The sequence below is a fragment of the Schistocerca americana genome, chromosome 3 (genome assembly GCF_021461395.2).
Source record: "Schistocerca americana isolate TAMUIC-IGC-003095 chromosome 3, iqSchAmer2.1, whole genome shotgun sequence".
Classification (NCBI taxonomy): Eukaryota; Metazoa; Arthropoda; class Insecta; order Orthoptera; family Acrididae; genus Schistocerca; species Schistocerca americana.
Genome location: NC_060121.1, coordinates 707,601,867 through 707,629,803, shown reverse-complemented (window position 1 = coordinate 707,629,803; position 27,937 = coordinate 707,601,867). Strand labels below are relative to the sequence as shown.

At 42.0% G+C, this 27,937-nt stretch overlaps 15 non-coding genes across 15 annotated transcripts; all 15 read right to left on the bottom strand.

The window, feature by feature from the left end:
• Positions 1 to 1,571: 1,571 nt before the first annotated feature.
• On the bottom strand, positions 1,572 to 1,690 carry LOC124608700. The gene has a single exon (XR_006979303.1). It is a non-coding gene; the product is annotated as a U5 spliceosomal RNA (small nuclear RNA).
• A 953-nt stretch (positions 1,691 to 2,643) lies between these two features.
• Positions 2,644 to 2,850, bottom strand: LOC124608449. The gene has a single exon (XR_006979088.1). It is a non-coding gene; the product is annotated as a small nucleolar RNA U3 (small nucleolar RNA).
• Positions 2,851 to 5,264: 2,414 nt separating this feature from the next.
• Positions 5,265 to 5,383, bottom strand: LOC124608632. The gene has a single exon (XR_006979245.1). It is a non-coding gene; the product is annotated as a U5 spliceosomal RNA (small nuclear RNA).
• A 954-nt stretch (positions 5,384 to 6,337) lies between these two features.
• On the bottom strand, positions 6,338 to 6,544 carry LOC124608520. Its single transcript, XR_006979149.1, has one exon. It is a non-coding gene; the product is annotated as a small nucleolar RNA U3 (small nucleolar RNA).
• Positions 6,545 to 8,962: 2,418 nt separating this feature from the next.
• Positions 8,963 to 9,081, bottom strand: LOC124608631. Its single transcript, XR_006979244.1, has one exon. It is a non-coding gene; the product is annotated as a U5 spliceosomal RNA (small nuclear RNA).
• Positions 9,082 to 10,035: 954 nt separating this feature from the next.
• Positions 10,036 to 10,242, bottom strand: LOC124608448. Its single transcript, XR_006979087.1, has one exon. It is a non-coding gene; the product is annotated as a small nucleolar RNA U3 (small nucleolar RNA).
• Positions 10,243 to 12,660: 2,418 nt separating this feature from the next.
• LOC124608630 lies at positions 12,661 to 12,779 on the bottom strand. The gene has a single exon (XR_006979243.1). It is a non-coding gene; the product is annotated as a U5 spliceosomal RNA (small nuclear RNA).
• Positions 12,780 to 13,732: 953 nt separating this feature from the next.
• On the bottom strand, positions 13,733 to 13,939 carry LOC124608549. Its single transcript, XR_006979175.1, has one exon. It is a non-coding gene; the product is annotated as a small nucleolar RNA U3 (small nucleolar RNA).
• Positions 13,940 to 16,351: 2,412 nt separating this feature from the next.
• On the bottom strand, positions 16,352 to 16,470 carry LOC124608629. Its single transcript, XR_006979242.1, has one exon. It is a non-coding gene; the product is annotated as a U5 spliceosomal RNA (small nuclear RNA).
• A 953-nt stretch (positions 16,471 to 17,423) lies between these two features.
• LOC124608547 lies at positions 17,424 to 17,630 on the bottom strand. Its single transcript, XR_006979173.1, has one exon. It is a non-coding gene; the product is annotated as a small nucleolar RNA U3 (small nucleolar RNA).
• Positions 17,631 to 20,046: 2,416 nt separating this feature from the next.
• Positions 20,047 to 20,165, bottom strand: LOC124608627. Its single transcript, XR_006979241.1, has one exon. It is a non-coding gene; the product is annotated as a U5 spliceosomal RNA (small nuclear RNA).
• Positions 20,166 to 21,118: 953 nt separating this feature from the next.
• On the bottom strand, positions 21,119 to 21,325 carry LOC124608548. Its single transcript, XR_006979174.1, has one exon. It is a non-coding gene; the product is annotated as a small nucleolar RNA U3 (small nucleolar RNA).
• A 2,410-nt stretch (positions 21,326 to 23,735) lies between these two features.
• LOC124608626 lies at positions 23,736 to 23,854 on the bottom strand. The gene has a single exon (XR_006979240.1). It is a non-coding gene; the product is annotated as a U5 spliceosomal RNA (small nuclear RNA).
• A 954-nt stretch (positions 23,855 to 24,808) lies between these two features.
• LOC124608519 lies at positions 24,809 to 25,015 on the bottom strand. Its single transcript, XR_006979148.1, has one exon. It is a non-coding gene; the product is annotated as a small nucleolar RNA U3 (small nucleolar RNA).
• A 2,415-nt stretch (positions 25,016 to 27,430) lies between these two features.
• Positions 27,431 to 27,548, bottom strand: LOC124608561. The gene has a single exon (XR_006979183.1). It is a non-coding gene; the product is annotated as a U5 spliceosomal RNA (small nuclear RNA).
• Between the last annotated feature and the right edge of the window lie 389 nt (positions 27,549 to 27,937).

Here is a 27,937-nt window from a genome sequence, read left to right as displayed (position 1 = left end):
TGAATACAGAAATTTCTCATAAAATAACAAATAATTTTACAACTATACAACTACTCCGACAAGCTCCTTACTAAAATGCTACATGTTTAGCAATCCCCCCATCATCTCAGAATAATCCCAAGCAGTGCTTTCATCCCATGAGCACTTCTTTGCAAGCAAAACCACAAACTACTTTTTATACTAGCTTCCTTGTCACAGTGAACAGGAAACTAATGCTAGTGCCTCAGTTTACTAAAAAGCTTCTTTCGCTTGCAACATATAAACTACCAACTTGAACCTCACACACACACACACACACATACAGAAAACTTAATTCCACAGAAATTTAGGAGTAACAGTGGTTACCTCACATTTTCATACATACTCAAATAGCTACTTCTGTGCACTTCACACAATGTTCTCATCGTGTTCCACCAGAGAAGACAGTTATCACTATGCATGGATTCTGGTAAAAGAGCATTAAAAAAACAAACAGCCTGATCAAAGTGATTATCTGCACATCCTCTGCCAATATCATGTCACTCTATACCCGAGGGAAACTAGAATGCAGGGAAAGGAGCTTTGTTGTGAGCACTGTGTTGGTATTTCATCATTTACTGACCAAAGTCTTCTCAAGCCAAGTATGCACCAGCTCTGTGTATGGCTGGGTCAATCAAGAGCCCCTATCAATTTTACTTAAAAGACAAGCAGCATCAACAACTCACAGGAGGCACTGAACATTTTTACCATTATCTGCACCACCTTCCACTGATTTACTGAAGAAGAAACTGCAAAGTCTGCCCAATTTTGTACACAAGTAATCTTGAAAACATTGGAGTCAACAGCAGATACATAGTTTCCAAGACTGTAGCTAGGAACAACCCTTCAATTTCAAGATTTATCTCTCACTGAGACACACCATACCCAAACTACACCTAGCAGGAAATTACTACTTACTTCATTTCTAGCTATTTATGTCATATTCAACAACTGTCTCTTTCTCACCTAAATCTTCTACACAACTGAGTACACTGTTATGAACAAACACATTATGGCAACAAGCCAGTGTCACTAATATCCACTCTATTGAAAACCATTTAAATACTCATCCTGCCCAACTAACCACCATCTTCGGCCCAAAGCTCACTCACATCATACCTACAAATCACAAACTTCTGTGGTAAAAATAATTTTGGGTTTCAAAACATAATCTACTAATCACATACCAGTATTTCTTACAAAGCCTATCATTCATCATTCACTTCAAAATATCAGTTTATATGCTGTTGTGCAACTGCAGTGCAAGTAAACACTCTCAAATCATCTAGAACTGAGGTACGGAAAGGGTTCACCAAGTGTTTCCAGGTAGTCCTGTAGCTCCCTCTCTGTCTTTACACAATCGTCTAACACACTGTACGCCATTTCAGGGCAAATGTACTTGTTTCATTATACTACGACACGGCCTATTACAATTTCAAATTTTAAAGAAACAAATATCTGCCTGATCCAACGTCATCCGCTACTCCACGCCCTTCATTCACACAACACAATCTACCTCTTGCTACTTACATTACGTTTTCACTTGTGATTATGGCTCAGCAATAGCCGAGCACTACGAAAAATACCTTATAGACTCATTTAATGTTCCCCTCCACGGAAATCTTTAGTAAAAGGCGATAGATTTATTCGTTTTGAAGGGAAACCAGAGTGCCGATCAACGCCCTCACTTCAATACTTATGGCTGCTTCTCTATTACTTCTCCGCGAGAACGCGGAAAATTCTTTCCGTCTTGTCTACTTCTCTACCGTCAACAGACTTCCAGTGTCATGCAAGCACACACCCCAAACTAACTGTCAACGCTGAAACACGTGTCTGCCAAATGTCGTCGCTATTACTCTTTAGTTAACTATTTTCATCATTTCTGTCACCATTCAAGCTGCTTCATTACCTCACCTGCCGACAGATGGCAGCACGCCTAATTCCTGTCGGCGACTCACCGTCCGACATACAACGTCCGACACACAACTGCCCGCACTGCTCTGCATCTAACACTAATCTCTCTCCTCCCTACCACATTCGTTCACTGAAAAAAACTGACAACTAGACAGTTCTTTGTACGCAAAACTAGGCCACATCAGACGCAACGTGTATGTAGATGTATGGTGCAAGGGAAATATCCCCTACTCCCACACATCTAATTAATACTAGTTGACAACAGAAATAAAATTTCTGTCGATAGTATTCGAACCAGTCTTATTCATTTGCCAATTTCATGCATTCCTTCTTGCAGATAACAGTGCCTTGCAAATCGCTCAATTCATGTTTGCTAGCCAAACGTGCTCCTCCTAAATGTTTCGTACATCATGCATTAGTGGTGATTATCAACACTGTGTTGTGTGTCAGCTTTTTATCGTCATCAATTGCACTCTTCTTGTGTTGCTCACTCAGTCTTGTAACTCAAAAGTACGTCGTTGTCATCCAAGCCTAGCACTTGGAGCAGGCCAAATCAAATGGCTCGTCCCCGTGACACTCGAGAAACTTCCACAAGGCTTTCATGACATGTCGCAATCAAAGTCCTTCCACAAGCTGCAGCGACATTTCTGCAACGACGCGGGTCCCGATACCAAAGGTATGACTTACGCTTCTGATCTATATAATAAAACCACCACTCGGAAAGCGCTATTCCCTTCCCACATCCCTCAGAATGTGGTGAACGATCATCGATTACAACCAAGATGCGATGAATCTCGATCGCAAGCCTCACGCTCAGGGAGAGTGCTACCACTCATCATCGTGGTTACGTCTACTCCAGCTTTGAACTAGAGAGAGTTGAAGACATACTACAGAAATGATCCTGTGAAGTATGATCTTGCTTGCAAGCTATCACCGCTCGCTACTTATGCCACGAGACCGTCAACACGCCCTACGAGAATACGACACACTCTTCACATTTCGCGATTTACAAGCTCCGACATTCTGCAAAGAACCTACTTCTACTCTTACTTGGCCGCCATGATCTCGCTCAGCTATTTTGTGCGCTACCAGTGCTTCTTGCGTTCCGAAATGAGAGACCATTGCCTCAGGCGAGACTGTATGTAAACACCGCTTGCACCTCCGGCCGCTAGATGGCGGCCTGGGGCACATACAGTAGCATTCTACGGCGCAAGCAGACACGCCAAATAGCCACTGAAAGAGAAACACACAAGAGGGCATTCATAGGACTCTTGTGCTTTCTTTAAAACCGCCTCTCTCTTCGAAATTTTTCGCACAGCACTAGCTCATTCACCTCACTCTAACAGTGCGAACTCTTGTCGATATTTGGCCTCTTTCATGCATACTTCCTCTTTCGTTTCACTTTGCGTCTTACTTGATACCCGCCCTTGGAGCTGCTGACATACAATACTCGCAACAAATGTGTTTCTCTCTGTATCTCTTTTCGCCTATCACGAGTATTGCTTTTCCTCACATGGCAATTATGAAAACACCCACAGCTGAACAAACACTTCAATTCAGCGCCACGTCCATACTATCAATCATACACCAGTAATTTCACAGCTACTTGCTCCACTAATACATTTCTTATGTCTACTGTTAAACAGATGAAGAATCAAAGTATACAACAAGTCTCTATGAACATCACTGTCAGGACATTTTACAGACCTACGCATACCATGCCAATCTGTATGCTTCAACTATGATGGCACATGTGCTATGAATACAGAAATTTCTCATAAAATAACAAATAATTTTAAAACTATACAACTACTCCGACAAGCTCCTTACTAAAATGCTACATGTTTAGCAATCCCCCCATCATCTCAGAATAATCCCAAGCAGTGCTTTCATCCCATGAGCACTTCTTTGCAAGCAAAACCACAAACTACTTTTTATACTAGCTTCCTTGTCACAGTGAACAGGAAACTAATGCTAGTGCCTCAGTTTACTAAAAAGCTTCTTTCGCTTGCAACATATAAACTACCAACTTGAACCTCACACACACACACACACACACATACAGAAAACTTAATTCCACAGAAATTTAGGAGTAACAGTGGTTACCTCACATTTTCATACATACTCAAATAGCTACTTCTGTGCACTTCACACAATGTTCTCATCGTGTTCCACCAGAGAAGACAGTTATCACTATGCATGGATTCTGGTAAAAGAGCATTAAAAAAACAAACAGCCTGATCAAAGTGATTATCTGCACATCCTCTGCCAATATCATGTCACTCTATACCCGAGGGAAACTAGAATGCAGGGAAAGGAGCTTTGTTGTGAGCACTGTGTTGGTATTTCATCATTTACTGACCAAAGTCTTCTCAAGCCAAGTATGCACCAGCTCTGTGTATGGCTGGGTCAATCAAGAGCCCCTATCAATTTTACTTAAAAGACAAGCAGCATCAACAACTCACAGGAGGCACTGAACATTTTTACCATTATCTGCACCACCTTCCACTGATTTACTGAAGAAGAAACTGCAAAGTCTGCCCAATTTTGTACACAAGTAATCTTGAAAACATTGGAGTCAACAGCAGATACATAGTTTCCAAGACTGTAGCTAGGAACAACCCTTCAATTTCAAGATTTATCTCTCACTGAGACACACCATACCCAAACTACACCTAGCAGGAAATTACTACTTACTTCATTTCTAGCTATTTATGTCATATTCAACAACTGTCTCTTTCTCACCTAAATCTTCTACACAACTGAGTACACTGTTATGAACAAACACATTATGGCAACAAGCCAGTGTCACTAATATCCACTCTATTGAAAACCATTTAAATACTCATCCTGCCCAACTAACCACCATCTTCGGCCCAAAGCTCACTCACATCATACCTACAAATCACAAACTTCTGTGGTAAAAATAATTTTGGGTTTCAAAACATAATCTACTAATCACATACCAGTATTTCTTACAAAGCCTATCATTCATCATTCACTTCAAAATATCAGTTTATATGCTGTTGTGCAACTGCAGTGCAAGTAAACACTCTCAAATCATCTAGAACTGAGGTACGGAAAGGGTTCACCAAGTGTTTCCAGGTAGTCCTGTAGCTCCCTCTCTGTCTTTACACAATCGTCTAACACACTGTACGCCATTTCAGGGCAAATGTACTTGTTTCATTATACTACGACACGGCCTATTACAATTTCAAATTTTAAAAAAACAAATATCTGCCTGATCCAACGTCATCCGCTACTCCACGCCCTTCATTCACACAACACAATCTACCTCTTGCTACTTACATTACGTTTTCACTTGTGATTATGGCTCAGCAATAGCCGAGCACTACGAAAAATACCTTATAGACTCATTTAATGTTCCCCTCCACGGAAATCTTTAGTAAAAGGCGAAAGATTTATTCGTTTTGAAGGGAAACCAGAGTGCCGATCAACGCCCTCACTTCAATACTTATGGCTGCTTCTCTATTACTTCTCCGCGAGAACGCGGAAAATTCTTTCCGTCTTGTCTACTTCTCTACCGTCAACAGACTTCCAGTGTCATGCAAGCACACACCCCAAACTAACTGTCAACGCTGAAACACGTGTCTGCCAAATGTCGTCGCTATTACTCTTTAGTTAACTATTTTCATCATTTCTGTCACCATTCAAGCTGCTTCATTACCTCACCTGCCGACAGATGGCAGCACGCCTAATTCCTGTCGGCGACTCACCGTCCGACATACAACGTCCGACACACAACTGCCCGCACTGCTCTGCATCTAACACTAATCTCTCTCCTCCCTACCACATTCGTTCACTGAAAAAAACTGACAACTAGACAGTTCTTTGTACGCAAAACTAGGCCACATCAGACGCAACGTGTATGTAGATGTATGGTGCAAGGGAAATATCCCCCTACTCCCACACATCTAATTAATACTAGTTGACAACAGAAATAAAATTTCTGTCGATAGTATTCGAACCAGTCTTATTCATTTGCCAATTTCATGCATTCCTTCTTGCAGATAACAGTGCCTTGCAAATCGCTCAATTCATGTTTGCTAGCCAAACGTGCTCCTCCTAAATGTTTCGTACATCATGCATTAGTGGTGATTATCAACACTGTGTTGTGTGTCAGCTTTTTATGGTCATCAATTGCACTCTTCTTGTGTTGCTCACTCAGTCTTGTAACTCAAAAGTACGTCGTTGTCATCCAAGCCTAGCACTTGGAGCAGGCCAAATCAAATGGCTCGTCCCCGTGACACTCGAGAAACTTCCACAAGGCTTTCATGACATGTCGCAATCAAAGTCCTTCCCCAAGCTGCAGCGACATTTCTGCAACGACGCGGGTCCCGATACCAAAGGTATGACTTACGCTTCTGATCTATATAATAAAACCACCACTCGGAAAGCGCTATTCCCTTCCCACATCCCTCAGAATGTGGTGAACGATCATCGATTACAACCAAGATGCGATGAATCTCGATCGCAAGCCTCACGCTCAGGGAGAGTGCTACCACTCGTCATCGTGGTTACGTCTACTCCAGCTTTGAACTAGAGAGAGTTGAAGACATACTACAGAAATGATCCTGTGAAGTATGATCTTGCTTGCAAGCTATCACCGCTCGCTACTTATGCCACGAGACCGTCAACACGCCCTACGAGAATACGACACACTCTTCACATTTCGCGATTTACAAGCTCCGACATTCTGCAAAGAACCTACTTCTACTCTTACTTGGCCGCCATGATCTCGCTCAGCTATTTTGTGCGCTACCAGTGCTTCTTGCGTTCCGAAATGAGAGACCATTGCCTCAGGCGAGACTGTATGTAAACACCGCTTGCACCTCCGGCCGCTAGATGGCGGCCTGGGGCACATACAGTAGCATTCTACGGCGCAAGCAGACACGCCAAATAGCCACTGAAAGAGAAACACACAAGAGGGCATTCATAGGACTCTTGTGCTTTCTTTTAAACCGCCTCTCTCTTCGAAATTTTTCGCACAGCACTAGCTCATTCACCTCACTCTAACAGTGCGAACTCTTGTCGATATTTGGCCTCTTTCATGCATACTTCCTCTTTCGTTTCACTTTGCGTCTTACTTGATACCCGCCCTTGGAGCTGCTGACATACAATACTCGCAACAAATGTGTTTCTCTCTGTATCTCTTTTCGCCTATCACGAGTATTGCTTTTCCTCACATGGCAATTATGAAAACACCCACAGCTGAACAAACACTTCAATTCAGCGCCACGTCCATACTATCAATCATACACCAGTAATTTCACAGCTACTTGCTCCACTAATACATTTCTTATGTCTACTGTTAAACAGATGAAGAATCAAAGTATACAACAAGTCTCTATGAACATCACTGTCAGGACATTTTACAGACCTACGCATACCATGCCAATCTGTATGCTTCAACTATGATGGCCCATGTGCTATGAATACAGAAATTTCTCATAAAATAACAAATAATTTTACAACTATACAACTACTCCGACAAGCTCCTTACTAAAATGCTACATGTTTAGCAATCCCCCCATCATCTCAGAATAATCCCAAGCAGTGCTTTCATCCCATGAGCACTTCTTTGCAAGCAAAACCACAAACTACTTTTTATACTAGCTTCCTTGTCACAGTGAACAGGAAACTAATGCTAGTGCCTCAGTTTACTAAAAAGCTTCTTTCGCTTGCAACATATAAACTACCAACTTGAACCTCACACACACACACACACACACACACATACAGAAAACTTAATTCCACAGAAATTTAGGAGTAACAGTGGTTACCTCACATTTTCATACATACTCAAATAGCTACTTCTGTGCACTTCACACAATGTTCTCATCGTGTTCCACCAGAGAACACAGTTATCACTATGCATGGATTCTGGTAAAAGAGCATTAAAAAAACAAACAGCCTGATCAAAGTGATTATCTGCACATCCTCTGCCAATATCATGTCACTCTATACCCGAGGGAAACTAGAATGCAGGGAAAGGAGCTTTGTTGTGAGCACTGTGTTGGTATTTCATCATTTACTGACCAAAGTCTTCTCAAGCCAAGTATGCACCAGCTCTGTGTATGGCTGGGTCAATCAAGAGCCCCTATCAATTTTACTTAAAAGACAAGCAGCATCAACAACTCACAGGAGGCACTGAACATTTTTACCATTATCTGCACCACCTTCCACTGATTTACTGAAGAAGAAACTGCAAAGTCTGCCCAATTTTGTACACAAGTAATCTTGAAAACATTGGAGTCAACAGCAGATACATAGTTTCCAAGACTGTAGCTAGGAACAACCCTTCAATTTCAAGATTTATCTCTCACTGAGACACACCATACCCAAACTACACCTAGCAGGAAATTACTACTTACTTCATTTCTAGCTATTTATGTCATATTCAACAACTGTCTCTTTCTCACCTAAATCTTCTACACAACTGAGTACACTGTTATGAACAAACACATTATGGCAACAAGCCAGTGTCACTAATATCCACTCTATTGAAAACCATTTAAATACTCATCCTGCCCAACTAACCACCATCTTCGGCCCAAAGCTCACTCACATCATACCTACAAATCACAAACTTCTGTGGTAAAAATAATTTTGGGTTTCAAAACATAATCTACTAATCACATACCAGTATTTCTTACAAAGCCTATCATTCATCATTCACTTCAAAATATCAGTTTATATGCTGTTGTGCAACTGCAGTGCAAGTAAACACTCTCAAATCATCTAGAACTGAGGTACGGAAAGGGTTCACCAAGTGTTTCCAGGTAGTCCTGTAGCTCCCTCTCTGTCTTTACACAATCGTCTAACACACTGTACGCCATTTCAGGGCAAATGTACTTGTTTCATTATACTACGACACGGCCTATTACAATTTCAAATTTTAAAAAAACAAATATCTGCCTGATCCAACGTCATCCGCTACTCCACGCCCTTCATTCACACAACACAATCTACCTCTTGCTACTTACATTACGTTTTCACTTGTGATTATGGCTCAGCAATAGCCGAGCACTACGAAAAATACCTTATAGACTCATTTAATGTTCCCCTCCACGGAAATCTTTAGTAAAAGGCGAAAGATTTATTCGTTTTGAAGGGAAACCAGAGTGCCGATCAACGCCCTCACTTCAATACTTATGGCTGCTTCTCTATTACTTCTCCGCGAGAACGCGGAAAATTCTTTCCGTCTTGTCTACTTCTCTACCGTCAACAGACTTCCAGTGTCATGCAAGCACACACCCCAAACTAACTGTCAACGCTGAAACACGTGTCTGCCAAATGTCGTCGCTATTACTCTTTAGTTAACTATTTTCATCATTTCTGTCACCATTCAAGCTGCTTCATTACCTCACCTGCCGACAGATGGCAGCACGCCTAATTCCTGTCGGCGACTCACCGTCCGACATACAACGTCCGACACACAACTGCCCGCACTGCTCTGCATCTAACACTAATCTCTCTCCTCCCTACCACATTCGTTCACTGAAAAAAACTGACAACTAGACAGTTCTTTGTACGCAAAACTAGGCCACATCAGACGCAACGTGTATGTAGATGTATGGTGCAAGGGAAATATCCCCCTACTCCCACACATCTAATTAATACTAGTTGACAACAGAAATAAAATTTCTGTCGATAGTATTCGAACCAGTCTTATTCATTTGCCAATTTCATGCATTCCTTCTTGCAGATAACAGTGCCTTGCAAATCGCTCAATTCATGTTTGCTAGCCAAACGTGCTCCTCCTAAATGTTTCGTACATCATGCATTAGTGGTGATTATCAACACTGTGTTGTGTGTCAGCTTTTTATCGTCATCAATTGCACTCTTCTTGTGTTGCTCACTCAGTCTTGTAACTCAAAAGTACGTCGTTGTCATCCAAGCCTAGCACTTGGAGCAGGCCAAATCAAATGGCTCGTCCCCGTGACACTCGAGAAACTTCCACAAGGCTTTCATGACATGTCGCAATCAAAGTCCTTCCACAAGCTGCAGCGACATTTCTGCAACGACGCGGGTCCCGATACCAAAGGTATGACTTACGCTTCTGATCTATATAATAAAACCACCACTCGGAAAGCGCTATTCCCTTCCCACATCCCTCAGAATGTGGTGAACGATCATCGATTACAACCAAGATGCGATGAATCTCGATCGCAAGCCTCACGCTCAGGGAGAGTGCTACCACTCATCATCGTGGTTACGTCTACTCCAGCTTTGAACTAGAGAGAGTTGAAGACATACTACAGAAATGATCCTGTGAAGTATGATCTTGCTTGCAAGCTATCACCGCTCGCTACTTATGCCACGAGACCGTCAACACGCCCTACGAGAATACGACACACTCTTCACATTTCGCGATTTACAAGCTCCGACATTCTGCAAAGAACCTACTTCTACTCTTACTTGGCCGCCATGATCTCGCTCAGCTATTTTGTGCGCTACCAGTGCTTCTTGCGTTCCGAAATGAGAGACCATTGCCTCAGGCGAGACTGTATGTAAACACCGCTTGCACCTCCGGCCGCTAGATGGCGGCCTGGGGCACATACAGTAGCATTCTACGGCGCAAGCAGACACGCCAAATAGCCACTGAAAGAGAAACACACAAGAGGGCATTCATAGGACTCTTGTGCTTTCTTTAAAACCGCCTCTCTCTTCGAAATTTTTCGCACAGCACTAGCTCATTCACCTCACTCTAACAGTGCGAACTCTTGTCGATATTTGGCCTCTTTCATGCATACTTCCTCTTTCGTTTCACTTTGCGTCTTACTTGATACCCGCCCTTGGAGCTGCTGACATACAATACTCGCAACAAATGTGTTTCTCTCTGTATCTCTTTTCGCCTATCACGAGTATTGCTTTTCCTCACATGGCAATTATGAAAACACCCACAGCTGAACAAACACTTCAATTCAGCGCCACGTCCATACTATCAATCATACACCAGTAATTTCACAGCTACTTGCTCCACTAATACATTTCTTATGTCTACTGTTAAACAGATGAAGAATCAAAGTATACAACAAGTCTCTATGAACATCACTGTCAGGACATTTTACAGACCTACGCATACCATGCCAATCTGTATGCTTCAACTATGATGGCCCATGTGCTATGAATACAGAAATTTCTCATAAAATAACAAATAATTTTACAACTATACAACTACTCCGACAAGCTCCTTACTAAAATGCTACATGTTTAGCAATCCCCCCATCATCTCAGAATAATCCCAAGCAGTGCTTTCATCCCATGAGCACTTCTTTGCAAGCAAAACCACAAACTACTTTTTATACTAGCTTCCTTGTCACAGTGAACAGGAAACTAATGCTAGTGCCTCAGTTTACTAAAAAGCTTCTTTCGCTTGCAACATATAAACTACCAACTTGAACCTCACACACACACACACACACACACACATACAGAAAACTTAATTCCACAGAAATTTAGGAGTAACAGTGGTTACCTCACATTTTCATACATACTCAAATAGCTACTTCTGTGCACTTCACACAATGTTCTCATCGTGTTCCACCAGAGAACACAGTTATCACTATGCATGGATTCTGGTAAAAGAGCATTAAAAAAACAAACAGCCTGATCAAAGTGATTATCTGCACATCCTCTGCCAATATCATGTCACTCTATACCCGAGGGAAACTAGAATGCAGGGAAAGGAGCTTTGTTGTGAGCACTGTGTTGGTATTTCATCATTTACTGACCAAAGTCTTCTCAAGCCAAGTATGCACCAGCTCTGTGTATGGCTGGGTCAATCAAGAGCCCCTATCAATTTTACTTAAAAGACAAGCAGCATCAACAACTCACAGGAGGCACTGAACATTTTTACCATTATCTGCACCACCTTCCACTGATTTACTGAAGAAGAAACTGCAAAGTCTGCCCAATTTTGTACACAAGTAATCTTGAAAACATTGGAGTCAACAGCAGATACATAGTTTCCAAGACTGTAGCTAGGAACAACCCTTCAATTTCAAGATTTATCTCTCACTGAGACACACCATACCCAAACTACACCTAGCAGGAAATTACTACTTACTTCATTTCTAGCTATTTATGTCATATTCAACAACTGTCTCTTTCTCACCTAAATCTTCTACACAACTGAGTACACTGTTATGAACAAACACATTATGGCAACAAGCCAGTGTCACTAATATCCACTCTATTGAAAACCATTTAAATACTCATCCTGCCCAACTAACCACCATCTTCGGCCCAAAGCTCACTCACATCATACCTACAAATCACAAACTTCTGTGGTAAAAATAATTTTGGGTTTCAAAACATAATCTACTAATCACATACCAGTATTTCTTACAAAGCCTATCATTCATCATTCACTTCAAAATATCAGTTTATATGCTGTTGTGCAACTGCAGTGCAAGTAAACACTCTCAAATCATCTAGAACTGAGGTACGGAAAGGGTTCACCAAGTGTTTCCAGGTAGTCCTGTAGCTCCCTCTCTGTCTTTACACAATCGTCTAACACACTGTACGCCATTTCAGGGCAAATGTACTTGTTTCATTATACTACGACACGGCCTATTACAATTTCAAATTTTAAAAAAACAAATATCTGCCTGATCCAACGTCATCCGCTACTCCACGCCCTTCATTCACACAACACAATCTACCTCTTGCTACTTACATTACGTTTTCACTTGTGATTATGGCTCAGCAATAGCCGAGCACTACGAAAAATACCTTATAGACTCATTTAATGTTCCCCTCCACGGAAATCTTTAGTAAAAGGCGAAAGATTTATTCGTTTTGAAGGGAAACCAGAGTGCCGATCAACGCCCTCACTTCAATACTTATGGCTGCTTCTCTATTACTTCTCCGCGAGAACGCGGAAAATTCTTTCCGTCTTGTCTACTTCTCTACCGTCAACAGACTTCCAGTGTCATGCAAGCACACACCCCAAACTAACTGTCAACGCTGAAACACGTGTCTGCCAAATGTCGTCGCTATTACTCTTTAGTTAACTATTTTCATCATTTCTGTCACCATTCAAGCTGCTTCATTACCTCACCTGCCGACAGATGGCAGCACGCCTAATTCCTGTCGGCGACTCACCGTCCGACATACAACGTCCGACACACAACTGCCCGCACTGCTCTGCATCTAACACTAATCTCTCTCCTCCCTACCACATTCGTTCACTGAAAAAACTGACAACTAGACAGTTCTTTGTACGCAAAACTAGGCCACATCAGACGCAACGTGTATGTAGATGTATGGTGCAAGGGAAATATCCCCCTACTCCCACACATCTAATTAATACTAGTTGACAACAGAAATAAAATTTCTGTCGATAGTATTTGAACCAGTCTTATTCATTTGCCAATTTCATGCATTCCTTCTTGCAGATAACAGTGCCTTGCAAATCGCTCAATTCATGTTTGCTAGCCAAACGTGCTCCTCCTAAATGTTTCGTACATCATGCATTAGTGGTGATTATCAACACTGTGTTGTGTGTCAGCTTTTTATCGTCATCAATTGCACTCTTCTTGTGTTGCTCACTCAGTCTTGTAACTCAAAAGTACATCGTTGTCATCCAAGCCTAGCACTTGGAGCAGGCCAAATCAAATGGCTCGTCCCCGTGACACTCGAGAAACTTCCACAAGGCTTTCATGACATGTCGCAATCAAAGTCCTTCCACAAGCTGCAGCGACATTTCTGCAACGACGCGGGTCCCGATACCAAAGGTATGACTTACGCTTCTGATCTATATAATAAAACCACCACTCGGAAAGCGCTATTCCCTTCCCACATCCCTCAGAATGTGGTGAACGATCATCGATTACAACCAAGATGCGATGAATCTCGATCGCAAGCCTCACGCTCATGGAGAGTGCTACCACTCGTCATCGTGGTTACGTCTACTCCAGCTTTGAACTAGAGAGAGTTGAAGACATACTACAGAAATGATCCTGTGAAGTATGATCTTGCTTGCAAGCTATCACCGCTCGCTACTTATGCCACGAGACCGTCAACACGCCCTACGAGAATACGACACACTCTTCACATTTCGCGATTTACAAGCTCCGACATTCTGCAAAGAACCTACTTCTACTCTTACTTGGCCGCCATGATCTCGCTCAGCTATTTTGTGCGCTACCAGTGCTTCTTGCGTTCCGAAATGAGAGACCATTGCCTCAGGCGAGACTGTATGTAAACACCGCTTGCACCTCCGGCCGCTAGATGGCGGCCTGGGGCACATACAGTAGCATTCTACGGCGCAAGCAGACACGCCAAATAGCCACTGAAAGAGAAACACACAAGAGGGCATTCATAGGACTCTTGTGCTTTCTTTAAAACCGCCTCTCTCTTCGAAATTTTTCGCACAGCACTAGCTCATTCACCTCACTCTAACAGTGCGAACTCTTGTCGATATTTGGCCTCTTTCATGCATACTTCCTCTTTCGTTTCACTTTGCGTCTTACTTGATACCCGCCCTTGGAGCTGCTGACATACAATACTCGCAACAAATGTGTTTCTCTCTGTATCTCTTTTCGCCTATCACGAGTATTGCTTTTCCTCACATGGCAATTATGAAAACACCCACAGCTGAACAAACACTTCAATTCAGCGCCACGTCCATACTATCAATCATACACCAGTAATTTCACAGCTACTTGCTCCACTAATACATTTCTTATGTCTACTGTTAAACAGATGAAGAATCAAAGTATACAACAAGTCTCTATGAACATCACTGTCAGGACATTTTACAGACCTACGCATACCATGCCAATCTGTATGCTTCAACTATGATGGCCCATGTGCTATGAATACAGAAATTTCTCATAAAATAACAAATAATTTTACAACTATACAACTACTCCGACAAGCTCCTTACTAAAATGCTACATGTTTAGCAATCCCCCCATCATCTCAGAATAATCCCAAGCAGTGCTTTCATCCCATGAGCACTTCTTTGCAAGCAAAACCACAAACTACTTTTTATACTAGCTTCCTTGTCACAGTGAACAGGAAACTAATGCTAGTGCCTCAGTTTACTAAAAAGCTTCTTTCGCTTGCAACATATAAACTACCAACTTGAACCTCACACACACACACACACACATACAGAAAACTTAATTCCACAGAAATTTAGGAGTAACAGTGGTTACCTCACATTTTCATACATACTCAAATAGCTACTTCTGTGCACTTCACACAATGTTCTCATCGTGTTCCACCAGAGAACACAGTTATCACTATGCATGGATTCTGGTAAAAGAGCATTAAAAAAACAAACAGCCTGATCAAAGTGATTATCTGCACATCCTCTGCCAATATCATGTCACTCTATACCCGAGGGAAACTAGAATGCAGGGAAAGGAGCTTTGTTGTGAGCACTGTGTTGGTATTTCATCATTTACTGACCAAAGTCTTCTCAAGCCAAGTATGCACCAGCTCTGTGTATGGCTGGGTCAATCAAGAGCCCCTATCAATTTTACTTAAAAGACAAGCAGCATCAACAACTCACAGGAGGCACTGAACATTTTTACCATTATCTGCACCACCTTCCACTGATTTACTGAAGAAGAAACTGCAAAGTCTGCCCAATTTTGTACACAAGTAATCTTGAAAACATTGGAGTCAACAGCAGATACATAGTTTCCAAGACTGTAGCTAGGAACAACCCTTCAATTTCAAGATTTATCTCTCACTGAGACACACCATACCCAAACTACACCTAGCAGGAAATTACTACTTACTTCATTTCTAGCTATTTATGTCATATTCAACAACTGTCTCTTTCTCACCTAAATCTTCTACACAACTGAGTACACTGTTATGAACAAACACATTATGGCAACAAGCCAGTGTCACTAATATCCACTCTATTGAAAACCATTTAAATACTCATCCTGCCCAACTAACCACCATCTTCGGCCCAAAGCTCACTCACATCATACCTACAAATCACAAACTTCTGTGGTAAAAATAATTTTGGGTTTCAAAACATAATCTACTAATCACATACCAGTATTTCTTACAAAGCCTATCATTCATCATTCACTTCAAAATATCAGTTTATATGCTGTTGTGCAACTGCAGTGCAAGTAAACACTCTCAAATCATCTAGAACTGAGGTACGGAAAGGGTTCACCAAGTGTTTCCAGGTAGTCCTGTAGCTCCCTCTCTGTCTTTACACAATCGTCTAACACACTGTACGCCATTTCAGGGCAAATGTACTTGTTTCATTATACTACGACACGGCCTATTACAATTTCAAATTTTAAAAAAACAAATATCTGCCTGATCCAACGTCATCCGCTACTCCACGCCCTTCATTCACACAACACAATCTACCTCTTGCTACTTACATTACGTTTTCACTTGTGATTATGGCTCAGCAATAGCCGAGCACTACGAAAAATACCTTATAGACTCATTTAATGTTCCCCTCCACGGAAATCTTTAGTAAAAGGCGAAAGATTTATTCGTTTTGAAGGGAAACCAGAGTGCCGATCAACGCCCTCACTTCAATACTTATGGCTGCTTCTCTATTACTTCTCCGCGAGAACGCGGAAAATTCTTTCCGTCTTGTCTACTTCTCTACCGTCAACAGACTTCCAGTGTCATGCAAGCACACACCCCAAACTAACTGTCAACGCTGAAACACGTGTCTGCCAAATGTCGTCGCTATTACTCTTTAGTTAACTATTTTCATCATTTCTGTCACCATTCAAGCTGCTTCATTACCTCACCTGCCGACAGATGGCAGCACGCCTAATTCCTGTCGGCGACTCACCGTCCGACATACAACGTCCGACACACAACTGCCCGCACTGCTCTGCATCTAACACTAATCTCTCTCCTCCCTACCACATTCGTTCACTGAAAAAACTGACAACTAGACAGTTCTTTGTACGCAAAACTAGGCCACATCAGACGCAACGTGTATGTAGATGTATGGTGCAAGGGAAATATCCCCCTACTCCCACACATCTAATTAATACTAGTTGACAACAGAAATAAAATTTCTGTCGATAGTATTTGAACCAGTCTTATTCATTTGCCAATTTCATGCATTCCTTCTTGCAGATAACAGTGCCTTGCAAATCGCTCAATTCATGTTTGCTAGCCAAACGTGCTCCTCCTAAATGTTTCGTACATCATGCATTAGTGGTGATTATCAACACTGTGTTGTGTGTCAGCTTTTTATCGTCATCAATTGCACTCTTCTTGTGTTGCTCACTCAGTCTTGTAACTCAAAAGTACATCGTTGTCATCCAAGCCTAGCACTTGGAGCAGGCCAAATCAAATGGCTCGTCCCCGTGACACTCGAGAAACTTCCACAAGGCTTTCATGACATGTCGCAATCAAAGTCCTTCCACAAGCTGCAGCGACATTTCTGCAACGACGCGGGTCCCGATACCAAAGGTATGACTTACGCTTCTGATCTATATAATAAAACCACCACTCGGAAAGCGCTATTCCCTTCCCACATCCCTCAGAATGTGGTGAACGATCATCGATTACAACCAAGATGCGATGAATCTCGATCGCAAGCCTCACGCTCATGGAGAGTGCTACCACTCGTCATCGTGGTTACGTCTACTCCATCTTTGAACTAGAGAGAGTTGAAGACATACTACAGAAATGATCCTGTGAAGTATGATCTTGCTTGCAAGCTATCACCGCTCGCTACTTATGCCACGAGACCGTCAACACGCCCTACGAGAATACGACACACTCTTCACATTTCGCGATTTACAAGCTCCGACATTCTGCAAAGAACCTACTTCTACTCTTACTTGGCCGCCATGATCTCGCTCAGCTATTTTGTGCGCTACCAGTGCTTCTTGCGTTCCGAAATGAGAGACCATTGCCTCAGGCGAGACTGTATGTAAACACCGCTTGCACCTCCGGCCGCTAGATGGCGGCCTGGGGCACATACAGTAGCATTCTACGGCGCAAGCAGACACGCCAAATAGCCACTGAAAGAGAAACACACAAGAGGGCATTCATAGGACTCTTGTGCTTTCTTTAAAACCGCCTCTCTCTTCGAAATTTTTCGCACAGCACTAGCTCATTCACCTCACTCTAACAGTGCGAACTCTTGTCGATATTTGGCCTCTTTCATGCATACTTCCTCTTTCGTTTCACTTTGCGTCTTACTTGATACCCGCCCTTGGAGCTGCTGACATACAATACTCGCAACAAATGTGTTTCTCTCTGTATCTCTTTTCGCCTATCACGAGTATTGCTTTTCCTCACATGGCAATTATGAAAACACCCACAGCTGAACAAACACTTCAATTCAGCGCCACGTCCATACTATCAATCATACACCAGTAATTTCACAGCTACTTGCTCCACTAATACATTTCTTATGTCTACTGTTAAACAGATGAAGAATCAAAGTATACAACAAGTCTCTATGAACATCACTGTCAGGACATTTTACAGACCTACGCATACCATGCCAATCTGTATGCTTCAACTATGATGGCCCATGTGCTATGAATACAGAAATTTCTCATAAAATAACAAATAATTTTACAACTATACAACTACTCCGACAAGCTCCTTACTAAAATGCTACATGTTTAGCAATCCCCCCATCATCTCAGAATAATCCCAAGCAGTGCTTTCATCCCATGAGCACTTCTTTGCAAGCAAAACCACAAACTACTTTTTATACTAGCTTCCTTGTCACAGTGAACAGGAAACTAATGCTAGTGCCTCAGTTTACTAAAAAGCTTCTTTCGCTTGCAACATATAAACTACCAACTTGAACCTCACACACACACACACACACACACATACAGAAAACTTAATTCCACAGAAATTTAGGAGTAACAGTGGTTACCTCACATTTTCATACATACTCAAATAGCTACTTCTGTGCACTTCACACAATGTTCTCATCGTGTTCCACCAGAGAACACAGTTATCACTATGCATGGATTCTGGTAAAAGAGCATTAAAAAAACAAACAGCCTGATCAAAGTGATTATCTGCACATCCTCTGCCAATATCATGTCACTCTATACCCGAGGGAAACTAGAATGCAGGGAAAGGAGCTTTGTTGTGAGCACTGTGTTGGTATTTCATCATTTACTGACCAAAGTCTTCTCAAGCCAAGTATGCACCAGCTCTGTGTATGGCTGGGTCAATCAAGAGCCCCTATCAATTTTACTTAAAAGACAAGCAGCATCAACAACTCACAGGAGGCACTGAACATTTTTACCATTATCTGCACCACCTTCCACTGATTTACTGAAGAAGAAACTGCAAAGTCTGCCCAATTTTGTACACAAGTAATCTTGAAAACATTGGAGTCAACAGCAGATACATAGTTTCCAAGACTGTAGCTAGGAACAACCCTTCAATTTCAAGATTTATCTCTCACTGAGACACACCATACCCAAACTACACCTAGCAGGAAATTACTACTTACTTCATTTCTAGCTATTTATGTCATATTCAACAACTGTCTCTTTCTCACCTAAATCTTCTACACAACTGAGTACACTGTTATGAACAAACACATTATGGCAACAAGCCAGTGTCACTAATATCCACTCTATTGAAAACCATTTAAATACTCATCCTGCCCAACTAACCACCATCTTCGGCCCAAAGCTCACTCACATCATACCTACAAATCACAAACTTCTGTGGTAAAAATAATTTTGGGTTTCAAAACATAATCTACTAATCACATACCAGTATTTCTTACAAAGCCTATCATTCATCATTCACTTCAAAATATCAGTTTATATGCTGTTGTGCAACTGCAGTGCAAGTAAACACTCTCAAATCATCTAGAACTGAGGTACGGAAAGGGTTCACCAAGTGTTTCCAGGTAGTCCTGTAGCTCCCTCTCTGTCTTTACACAATCGTCTAACACACTGTACGCCATTTCAGGGCAAATGTACTTGTTTCATTATACTACGACACGGCCTATTACAATTTCAAATTTTAAAAAAACAAATATCTGCCTGATCCAACGTCATCCGCTACTCCACGCCCTTCATTCACACAACACAATCTACCTCTTGCTACTTACATTACGTTTTCACTTGTGATTATGGCTCAGCAATAGCCGAGCACTACGAAAAATACCTTATAGACTCATTTAATGTTCCCCTCCACGGAAATCTTTAGTAAAAGGCGAAAGATTTATTCGTTTTGAAGGGAAACCAGAGTGCCGATCAACGCCCTCACTTCAATACTTATGGCTGCTTCTCTATTACTTCTCCGCGAGAACGCGGAAAATTCTTTCCGTCTTGTCTACTTCTCTACCGTCAACAGACTTCCAGTGTCATGCAAGCACACACCCCAAACTAACTGTCAACGCTGAAACACGTGTCTGCCAAATGTCGTCGCTATTACTCTTTAGTTAACTATTTTCATCATTTCTGTCACCATTCAAGCTGCTTCATTACCTCACCTGCCGACAGATGGCAGCACGCCTAATTCCTGTCGGCGACTCACCGTCCGACATACAACGTCCGACACACAACTGCCCGCACTGCTCTGCATCTAACACTAATCTCTCTCCTCCCTACCACATTCGTTCACTGAAAAAACTGACAACTAGACAGTTCTTTGTACGCAAAACTAGGCCACATCAGACGCAACGTGTATGTAGATGTATGGTGCAAGGGAAATATCCCCCTACTCCCACACATCTAATTAATACTAGTTGACAACAGAAATAAAATTTCTGTCGATAGTATTTGAACCAGTCTTATTCATTTGCCAATTTCATGCATTCCTTCTTGCAGATAACAGTGCCTTGCAAATCGCTCAATTCATGTTTGCTAGCCAAACGTGCTCCTCCTAAATGTTTCGTACATCATGCATTAGTGGTGATTATCAACACTGTGTTGTGTGTCAGCTTTTTATCGTCATCAATTGCACTCTTCTTGTGTTGCTCACTCAGTCTTGTAACTCAAAAGTACATCGTTGTCATCCAAGCCTAGCACTTGGAGCAGGCCAAATCAAATGGCTCGTCCCCGTGACACTCGAGAAACTTCCACAAGGCTTTCATGACATGTCGCAATCAAAGTCCTTCCACAAGCTGCAGCGACATTTCTGCAACGACGCGGGTCCCGATACCAAAGGTATGACTTACGCTTCTGATCTATATAATAAAACCACCACTCGGAAAGCGCTATTCCCTTCCCACATCCCTCAGAATGTGGTGAACGATCATCGATTACAACCAAGATGCGATGAATCTCGATCGCAAGCCTCACGCTCATGGAGAGTGCTACCACTCGTCATCGTGGTTACGTCTACTCCAGCTTTGAACTAGAGAGAGTTGAAGACATACTACAGAAATGATCCTGTGAAGTATGATCTTGCTTGCAAGCTATCACCGCTCGCTACTTATGCCACGAGACCGTCAACACGCCCTACGAGAATACGACACACTCTTCACATTTCGCGATTTACAAGCTCCGACATTCTGCAAAGAACCTACTTCTACTCTTACTTGGCCGCCATGATCTCGCTCAGCTATTTTGTGCGCTACCAGTGCTTCTTGCGTTCCGAAATGAGAGACCATTGCCTCAGGCGAGACTGTATGTAAACACCGCTTGCACCTCCGGCCGCTAGATGGCGGCCTGGGGCACATACAGTAGCATTCTACGGCGCAAGCAGACACGCCAAATAGCCACTGAAAGAGAAACACACAAGAGGGCATTCATAGGACTCTTGTGCTTTCTTTAAAACCGCCTCTCTCTTCGAAATTTTTCGCACAGCACTAGCTCATTCACCTCACTCTAACAGTGCGAACTCTTGTCGATATTTGGCCTCTTTCATGCATACTTCCTCTTTCGTTTCACTTTGCGTCTTACTTGATACCCGCCCTTGGAGCTGCTGACATACAATACTCGCAACAAATGTGTTTCTCTCTGTATCTCTTTTCGCCTATCACGAGTATTGCTTTTCCTCACATGGCAATTATGAAAACACCCACAGCTGAACAAACACTTCAATTCAGCGCCACGTCCATACTATCAATCATACACCAGTAATTTCACAGCTACTTGCTCCACTAATACATTTCTTATGTCTACTGTTAAACAGATGAAGAATCAAAGTATACAACAAGTCTCTATGAACATCACTGTCAGGACATTTTACAGACCTACGCATACCATGCCAATCTGTATGCTTCAACTATGATGGCCCATGTGCTATGAATACAGAAATTTCTCATAAAATAACAAATAATTTTACAACTATACAACTACTCCGACAAGCTCCTTACTAAAATGCTACATGTTTAGCAATCCCCCCATCATCTCAGAATAATCCCAAGCAGTGCTTTCATCCCATGAGCACTTCTTTGCAAGCAAAACCACAAACTACTTTTTATACTAGCTTCCTTGTCACAGTGAACAGGAAACTAATGCTAGTGCCTCAGTTTACTAAAAAGCTTCTTTCGCTTGCAACATATAAACTACCAACTTGAACCTCACACACACACACACACATACAGAAAACTTAATTCCACAGAAATTTAGGAGTAACAGTGGTTACCTCACATTTTCATACATACTCAAATAGCTACTTCTGTGCACTTCACACAATGTTCTCATCGTGTTCCACCAGAGAACACAGTTATCACTATGCATGGATTCTGGTAAAAGAGCATTAAAAAAACAAACAGCCTGATCAAAGTGATTATCTGCACATCCTCTGCCAATATCATGTCACTCTATACCCGAGGGAAACTAGAATGCAGGGAAAGGAGCTTTGTTGTGAGCACTGTGTTGGTATTTCATCATTTACTGACCAAAGTCTTCTCAAGCCAAGTATGCACCAGCTCTGTGTATGGCTGGGTCAATCAAGAGCCCCTATCAATTTTACTTAAAAGACAAGCAGCATCAACAACTCACAGGAGGCACTGAACATTTTTACCATTATCTGCACCACCTTCCACTGATTTACTGAAGAAGAAACTGCAAAGTCTGCCCAATTTTGTACACAAGTAATCTTGAAAACATTGGAGTCAACAGCAGATACATAGTTTCCAAGACTGTAGCTAGGAACAACCCTTCAATTTCAAGATTTATCTCTCACTGAGACACACCATACCCAAACTACACCTAGCAGGAAATTACTACTTACTTCATTTCTAGCTATTTATGTCATATTCAACAACTGTCTCTTTCTCACCTAAATCTTCTACACAACTGAGTACACTGTTATGAACAAACACATTATGGCAACAAGCCAGTGTCACTAATATCCACTCTATTGAAAACCATTTAAATACTCATCCTGCCCAACTAACCACCATCTTCGGCCCAAAGCTCACTCACATCATACCTACAAATCACAAACTTCTGTGGTAAAAATAATTTTGGGTTTCAAAACATAATCTACTAATCACATACCAGTATTTCTTACAAAGCCTATCATTCATCATTCACTTCAAAATATCAGTTTATATGCTGTTGTGCAACTGCAGTGCAAGCAAACACTCTCAAATCATCTAGAACTGAGGTACGGAAAGGGTTCACCAAGTGTTTCCAGGTAGTCCTGTAGCTCCCTCTCTGTCTTTACACAATCGTCTAACACACTGTACGCCATTTCAGGGCAAATGTACTTGTTTCATTATACTACGACACGGCCTATTACAATTTCAAATTTTAAAAAAACAAATATCTGCCTGATCCAACGTCATCCGCTACTCCACGCCCTTCATTCACACAACACAATCTACCTCTTGCTACTTACATTACGTTTTCACTTGTGATTATGGCTCAGCAATAGCCGAGCACTACGAAAAATACCTTATAGACTCATTTAATGTTCCCCTCCACGGAAATCTTTAGTAAAAGGCGAAAGATTTATTCGTTTTGAAGGGAAACCAGAGTGCCGATCAACGCCCTCACTTCAATACTTATGGCTGCTTCTCTATTACTTCTCCGCGAGAACGCGGAAAATTCTTTCCGTCTTGTCTACTTCTCTACCGTCAACAGACTTCCAGTGTCATGCAAGCACACACCCCAAACTAACTGTCAACGCTGAAACACGTGTCTGCCAAATGTCGTCGCTATTACTCTTTAGTTAACTATTTTCATCATTTCTGTCACCATTCAAGCTGCTTCGTTACCTCACCTGCCGACAGATGGCAGCACGCCTAATTCCTGTCGGCGACTCACCGTCCGACATACAACGTCCGACACACAACTGCCCGCACTGCTCTGCATCTAACACTAATCTCTCTCCTCCCTACCACATTCGTTCACTGAAAAAAACTGACAACTAGACAGTTCTTTGTACGCAAAACTAGGCCACATCAGACGCAACGTGTATGTAGATGTATGGTGCAAGGGAAATATCCCCCTACTCCCACACATCTAATTAATACTAGTTGACAACAGAAATAAAATTTCTGTCGATAGTATTCGAACCAGTCTTATTCATTTGCCAATTTCATGCATTCCTTCTTGCAGATAACAGTGCCTTGCAAATCGCTCAATTCATGTTTGCTAGCCAAACGTGCTCCTCCTAAATGTTTCGTACATCATGCATTAGTGGTGATTATCAACACTGTGTTGTGTGTCAGCTTTTTATCGTCATCAATTGCACTCTTCTTGTGTTGCTCACTCAGTCTTGTAACTCAAAAGTACGTCGTTGTCATCCAAGCCTAGCACTTGGAGCAGGCCAAATCAAATGGCTCGTCCCCGTGACACTCGAGAAACTTCCACAAGGCTTTCATGACATGTCGCAATCAAAGTCCTTCCACAAGCTGCAGCGACATTTCTGCAACGACGCGGGTCCCGATACCAAAGGTATGACTTACGCTTCTGATCTATATAATAAAACCACCACTCGGAAAGCGCTATTCCCTTCCCACATCCCTCAGAATGTGGTGAACGATCATCGATTACAACCAAGATGCGATGAATCTCGATCGCAAGCCTCACGCTCAGGGAGAGTGCTACCACTCGTCATCGTGGTTACGTCTACTCCAGCTTTGAACTAGAGAGAGTTGAAGACATACTACAGAAATGATCCTGTGAAGTATGATCTTGCTTGCAAGCTATCACCGCTCGCTACTTATGCCACGAGACCGTCAACACGCCCTACGAGAATACGACACACTCTTCACATTTCGCGATTTACAAGCTCCGACATTCTGCAAAGAACCTACTTCTACTCTTACTTGGCCGCCATGATCTCGCTCAGCTATTTTGTGCGCTACCAGTGCTTCTTGCGTTCCGAAATGAGAGACCATTGCCTCAGGCGAGACTGTATGTAAACACCGCTTGCACCTCCGGCCGCTAGATGGCGGCCTGGGGCACATACAGTAGCATTCTACGGCGCAAGCAGACACGCCAAATAGCCACTGAAAGAGAAACACACAAGAGGGCATTCATAGGACTCTTGTGCTTTCTTTAAAACCGCCTCTCTCTTCGAAATTTTTCGCACAGCACTAGCTCATTCACCTCACTCTAACAGTGCGAACTCTTGTCGATATTTGGCCTCTTTCATGCATACTTCCTCTTTCGTTTCACTTTGCGTCTTACTTGATACCCGCCCTTGGAGCTGCTGACATACAATACTCGCAACAAATGTGTTTCTCTCTGTATCTCTTTTCGCCTATCACGAGTATTGCTTTTCCTCACATGGCAATTATGAAAACACCCACAGCTGAACAAACACTTCAATTCAGCGCCACGTCCATACTATCAATCATACACCAGTAATTTCACAGCTACTTGCTCCACTAATACATTTCTTATGTCTACTGTTAAACAGATGAAGAATCAAAGTATACAACAAGTCTCTATGAACATCACTGTCAGGACATTTTACAGACCTACGCATACCATGCCAATCTGTATGCTTCAACTATGATGGCCCATGTGCTATGAATACAGAAATTTCTCATAAAATAACAAATAATTTTACAACTATACAACTACTCCGACAAGCTCCTTACTAAAATGCTACATGTTTAGCAATCCCCCCATCATCTCAGAATAATCCCAAGCAGTGCTTTCATCCCATGAGCACTTCTTTGCAAGCAAAACCACAAACTACTTTTTATACTAGCTTCCTTGTCACAGTGAACAGGAAACTAATGCTAGTGCCTCAGTTTACTAAAAAGCTTCTTTCGCTTGCAACATATAAACTACCAACTTGAACCTCACACACACACACACACACACATACAGAAAACTTAATTCCACAGAAATTTAGGAGTAACAGTGGTTACCTCACATTTTCATACATACTCAAATAGCTACTTCTGTGCACTTCACACAATGTTCTCATCGTGTTCCACCAGAGAACACAGTTATCACTATGCATGGATTCTGGTAAAAGAGCATTAAAAAAACAAACAGCCTGATCAAAGTGATTATCTGCACATCCTCTGCCAATATCATGTCACTCTATACCCGAGGGAAACTAGAATGCAGGGAAAGGAGCTTTGTTGTGAGCACTGTGTTGGTATTTCATCATTTACTGACCAAAGTCTTCTCAAGCCAAGTATGCACCAGCTCTGTGTATGGCTGGGTCAATCAAGAGCCCCTATCAATTTTACTTAAAAGACAAGCAGCATCAACAACTCACAGGAGGCACTGAACATTTTTACCATTATCTGCACCACCTTCCACTGATTTACTGAAGAAGAAACTGCAAAGTCTGCCCAATTTTGTACACAAGTAATCTTGAAAACATTGGAGTCAACAGCAGATACATAGTTTCCAAGACTGTAGCTAGGAACAACCCTTCAATTTCAAGATTTATCTCTCACTGAGACACACCATACCCAAACTACACCTAGCAGGAAATTACTACTTACTTCATTTCTAGCTATTTATGTCATATTCAACAACTGTCTCTTTCTCACCTAAATCTTCTACACAACTGAGTACACTGTTATGAACAAACACATTATGGCAACAAGCCAGTGTCACTAATATCCACTCTATTGAAAACCATTTAAATACTCATCCTGCCCAACTAACCACCATCTTCGGCCCAAAGCTCACTCACATCATACCTACAAATCACAAACTTCTGTGGTAAAAATAATTTTGGGTTTCAAAACATAATCTACTAATCACATACCAGTATTTCTTACAAAGCCTATCATTCATCATTCACTTCAAAATATCAGTTTATATGCTGTTGTGCAACTGCAGTGCAAGTAAACACTCTCAAATCATCTAGAACTGAGGTACGGAAAGGGTTCACCAAGTGTTTCCAGGTAGTCCTGTAGCTCCCTCTCTGTCTTTACACAATCGTCTAACACACTGTACGCCATTTCAGGGCAAATGTACTTGTTTCATTATACTACGACACGGCCTATTACAATTTCAAATTTTAAAAAAACAAATATCTGCCTGATCCAACGTCATCCGCTACTCCACGCCCTTCATTCACACAACACAATCTACCTCTTGCTACTTACATTACGTTTTCACTTGTGATTATGTCTCAGCAATAGCCGAGCACTACGAAAAATACCTTATAGACTCATTTAATGTTCCCCTCCACGGAAATCTTTAGTAAAAGGCGAAAGATTTATTCGTTTTGAAGGGAAACCAGAGTGCCGATCAACGCCCTCACTTCAATACTTATGGCTGCTTCTCTATTACTTCTCCGCGAGAACGCGGAAAATTCTTTCCGTCTTGTCTACTTCTCTACCGTCAACAGACTTCCAGTGTCATGCAAGCACACACCCCAAACTAACTGTCAACGCTGAAACACGTGTCTGCCAAATGTCGTCGCTATTACTCTTTAGTTAACTATTTTCATCATTTCTGTCACCATTCAAGCTGCTTCATTACCTCACCTGCCGACAGATGGCAGCACGCCTAATTCCTGTCGGCGACTCACCGTCCGACATACAACGTCCGACACACAACTGCCCGCACTGCTCTGCATCTAACACTAATCTCTCTCCTCCCTACCACATTCGTTCACTGAAAAAAACTGACAA